The 4,965-nt window shown below is 44.9% G+C and overlaps 1 long non-coding RNA gene across 1 annotated transcript; it reads left to right on the forward strand.

Moving 5' to 3' along the window:
- Positions 1 to 832: 832 nt before the first annotated feature.
- On the forward strand, positions 833 to 3,921 carry LOC124286480. Its single transcript, XR_006901043.1, has 2 exons — positions 833 to 873; positions 3,747 to 3,921. It is a non-coding gene; the product is annotated as an uncharacterized LOC124286480 (long non-coding RNA).
- Positions 3,922 to 4,965: the final 1,044 nt, after the last annotated feature.

Here is a 4,965-nt window from a genome sequence, read left to right on the forward strand (position 1 = left end):
GATACGAGAGCCAGAAGGGGTGATAGCACGTGGTCTGTGCAGGGTACCTCGAATATGGGGGACACCCTGACAGAACCTAGACGTTTTGACCCTCATGGGGCATCTAATGTCCCTCGCTGTAGGCTCCCTAAGGGAAAAGTGGACTACATTACCAAGCATTTCACCACTTTCATAGATGACAAGACTATGGAACGTGTGTTAGAGGAATGTCCTATACCGGAGGGTAAGGTTTTGAAGTCCCTCAGATGGATGGCATTATTGAATCCCTTATGGAACAAAATGGGATAAGTAATGAGAAGGGAGCTGACAAGGGTCTAAGATCCATTCAGTCCAGGCTCATGAGAGTTATGGGTCCTTTAGGGGCTTTATATGCTCTACTTGAACAGGCCCGTAATGATCAGTCTACTTAGTTAGACTTCGAGTGTGATTGACTTAGTTGAGAAAACGATATGTTGCACAGGCCAAGTTAATGTAGCCTTGAACTCTACAAAAAGAGGCTAGCTACTTTGTGCAAATTTACAAAGGATCTCAAAAAGAGTAAATCCTTGATGAGAAAACATGCCAACGTCTTCAGTGACACCGAGGCCCAATTGTTTTGCGACGGTTTTCGGCAAGTCTTGAAAGACATTGGAAAAAATCGTAGGGAGGCTAGAGAAGTGCCTGATGCACTTCAGCCCCTAAAAAGAAACTGAAATTTGTGCATAAGCCAAAAGCACAACCTAACCCTCCACAGTCTGCTAGTTTATGGGTCCAGACCCATGTTCAAGCAGCCCTTTCGGCCTGTGCCCTCGGGAGGCAGACAGGTTTCCGGGCGCGGATATACCGGTGGACTGTTAGCAGTGGAGGTTTGTCCCAGTACAAGAGAGGCAAAAGGTATGTATCAGCAAGTTTCTTACCCCTTAAAAAATAAGTTAGAACACTTGTTCTTAGATTTAGATACCCTGCACAAAAACGAAAATCTGGTGGCCCCAGTGCTAGGTTTGAATTTGACCAAGCTGGCTCCAAACGTTCCTTTGGCAGGGAGAATTCATTTCTTTCTAGAAAATTGGGAGAAGATGACTTGCGACCAGTCAGTTCTTACACTGGTGGGGGGAGCAAAGTTGGATTGGGTCTCCACTCCCTTTCAGAAATCCCCATCAAACACTCCATCCTTCTCAATAAAGGAAAGGAATCTAATAGACCAGGAGATACAAGAACTCCTTCAGAAGGGGGCCATATCACAGGTGGAAGGGACACCGCCTCAGTTTCTAAGCCACCTTTTCTTGATCCCAAAGAAGGGTGCAGGCTTTTGTCCTGTAATAAACGTAAAAAGGCTAAACCGTCATCTGAAATACCAGCATTTCAAGATGGAGGGTTTGTTCATGGTTCGAGATCTTCTCAGAATAGGAGACTTCATGTGCAAAGTAGATCTAAAAGACCCATACTTTGCTGTTCCAATGGAGAAAAAGACAAAAGGTACCTCCGGTTCAAATGGAATGGTATGATTTTTTAATTCAATTGCCTTCCTTTCGGTCTGGCCTCTGCGCAGCGCCATTTCACAAACTTGCTGAGACCGGTGGTAGCGTTTCTCGGATGCCTGGGAATGAGGATGATTATTTATCTCGACGATGTGTGGCTGGTGAGCACCAGTCGTCAGGGTCTTCTCAAGTGTAGGGATTCCCTTCTTTTCCTCCTCCAATCCCTCGGTTTCACAATAAAATAGGAGAAATCTCAGTTAGTGCCGACAAGAAGGATAGAATTCCTGGGGTTTTGTATAGACTCCACAGAAATGACGTTCTACCTACCGGAGGGGAAGGTGGATCAGATGAAGAATCAGTGCAGAGATGTACTACAATCTCTCTGTAACAGTGCGTCAGGTGTCTCAGCTGGTGGGAAAACTGCTATCATCTGTTCAGGCCATTCTTCCTGCAACTTTGCAGTGCAGATACCTCCAAATGATACAAATACGAACGTTGATTCAGGGGAAGTCTTTCGAAACTCCCATTGACTCTGGATCACGAGGCGAGAGAGGAAGTTGCATGGTGGATCAGTCAAATGGAACAGTTCAGTGGCAGAGCCATTATCTCCCCCATACCGGATCTGACAGTGGGCTCGGACGCCTCCAACAAGGGCTGGGGGCAGTATGTCAGGGTCAGACAACTCAGGGCGTGTGGAGTTCCACAGAGCTATCATATCACATCAATGTGAAAGAGCTCCTTGCAGCTCTAAAATCATTCACAAAGAACAAGAAAAAAATGTGTGTTCACATGAGGCTGGACAACCAAACGGCAGTTGCACGCTTAGTCAGAGGTGGGGGAGGGGTGGTGTGTGTGTGGCGAAATCCCGTTTGTTAAACGGCTTCTCCAAGGCCATATGGAAATGGTGTGCTGCAAGATCAATAAACCTGACAGCGGAACATCTGCCGGGAATTCTGAATTCTGTGGCAGACTGGCAGTCTCGGAATTACCAAGACAGCAGCGATTGGATGTTGTTGAACAGAGTCATGTTCAAGCAGATTCTGTCGCTCTTTGGACCATTATCAGTGGACCTGTTTGCGTCCAGGCTGAACAAACAGCTGAGCCAGTATGTCAGTTGGAAACCAGACCCAGGTGCCTTGGCGACGGACGCTTTCCTCCAGAACTGGAAACATTATCAGAACACTGCATATGCGTTCCCTCCGTTCATTGTGGTGGGGAGATGTCTGGCCAAAGTAAGGAAGGTGTGTGTGTGTGTGTGTGTGTGTGTGTGTGTGTGGTGTGGTGTGGTGGAGACACTAGTGGTAGTGACACCCCTGTGGCAGGCTCAGGGCTGGTACCCTCTCTTGCTGGAGATGGCAGTGCCGAACCCAATCAGGCTACCACTAACTCGGGATCTCTTAACCTCGCCTTCGGGTCAGGTCCACCCGTTAGGGGAGCTGAAGACACTGCATCTAGCAGTTTGGAAGGTTTCAGGGAATCCCACTCAACAGCTGGAATATCAGAGGGATCTGCAGACCTTCATGCTAGAGCATGGCGGTCAGGAACAAGGGCAGCTTACAAAAGCGCCTGGGGACAGTGGGTTTGCTGGTGTCACGAACGGGAAATTGATCCCGTTCAGTCACCTATTTCCGCTGTTATAGATTATCTGACTTTCCCTTACGATAAGGGATGAAAGTACCTGACAATTAATGCTCATCGGTCAGCAATCTCCAAGAATCATGCTCCTTAGGGGTGTTAAGGTGGGTCAGTTGCCTGTGGTCTGCGAGCATATGCGGACAATCCTTAATGAAAGGATACCAACCCCTAGATATACCAAAACTTGGGATGTTGAGAAGGTTTTGGGTGCCATCAAGGGTTGGGGGGATAATGCGAATCTCTCCGATAAGCTTCTCACAGGAAAACTGGCTATGCTGTTAGCGTTAACCTCCGCTGGAAGGGCGTCAGAGCTTCAGCAGTTAGACACAAGATATATGTGTATCAAAGAGGATAGGGTAACCTTTCATTTGACAAAAAGAACAAAAACTTGTAGGCCAGGGAAAACACATAATGTGTTAGAATTCTTTAGGTTTGAGGAGGACAGATCCTTGTGTGTAGTTGAATGTATTGAAGTATATTTGTCAAGAGAGTAGATTATGGCTGCGAAATGAAATTGTAGATTTCATCAGCTCACGTACTGAGCGCCATGAAATCATAATTTTATGAGTAACCGAAGGCAAGATATGAAAGTGTTCCCACCCACCCATCCCGTTTGCTTGCCTTCGGTACTAAAATAGTTCACCTTTGTTGCAGGTAGGACCTAGCCAAAGATGGAGTCCTGTGTTCTGACGATCTCCAGTGTGTCCGGACAGCCTGACAGTGTGGAGCCCTTTGTGGCTTGATAGTGACTTTAATACTCTAATTCAATTCCGTCCAGATGCCATGTATGCATTGTTTTGCTATTGTTGAGCATTAAAATTATTGTTGATGAGCTTGGACCCGGTTTTGCTTCTCGCTGTTCTCCTGCTAGCTGTAAGCTGGTAATGGCGAATTTTCGCGGGACTTTGAAAAAGCTGGTTTGCGCCACCTGGTGGCGCGGAGATAACACTTTCATATCTTGCCTTGGGTTACTCATCAAATTATGATTTCATGGCGCTCACTACGTGAGCTGATGAAATCTACAATTGTTGGCGACTTATAGCCCATTATTATGTTGTATTGTTAAAGATAGAAAAAGCGTTTTATGATCATATGCTAGTTTTAGGTGTAGATCTGTGATAGACAGTTATTTTACTGTTCTGTGCAGACAGGTAGGTCTATACATTTGCTTTATCAGTCATTCCCAAAAGATGCAGCTTTTTCCCGTATCAGGATTAAAACCTCAAGAAAACCGTCGACTTTTATTAATGTGTTTAAAATCTGATTTCTCATTCATTGCCAATATCTAATCGAACTTTATATTTTTAATTTGCACAATTTTTTCAGAGTACAGATCACGTGTCACGTATAAGCAATGAAAGGTTGACAATCGCATGCTTTTAACACCTTCATGTACAGAAAAAAGAATATTTATTGTATAAAGAAGCTAACAACAGACTCTACACAACTATGGACATACATGAATATTGATCTACAGTCTTTGCTAAATTTCAATAATGTTAGATTTGGACTATATCCAAAGCAGATGATATATGACGCAAATAAAGTATGTACCGATGATCAAAACTTTGTAAATTTATCATATGAGCAGGTTGTAAAAGTAATAAAGTAATACAATTTGAGACATAATAGTATTGGCAGGAAATTATTCTGGTACTATTCCATACCTTCGGGGTCCACCAACCCGATTCCCGTGGGTTTACGCCCCTGTGTCAGTGGAGGACGGTAGTCTGGTAGTTGAGGGCACTGGTTCCAGGAACTGTCAATCGGCTGGTCACGCCAAGCCCTGCGCATGGTAAATATATTATTTGCACATATATATATTTTTGGGCCTTGGATATTTTGAAATTGCCAAGAGTCCTATGCCAGGAGG

The sequence above is a fragment of the Haliotis rubra genome, unplaced genomic scaffold, assembly GCF_003918875.1.
Source record: "Haliotis rubra isolate DU_JTF1 unplaced genomic scaffold, ASM391887v1 Scf384, whole genome shotgun sequence".
NCBI classification, from domain to species: Eukaryota; Metazoa; Mollusca; class Gastropoda; order Lepetellida; family Haliotidae; genus Haliotis; species Haliotis rubra.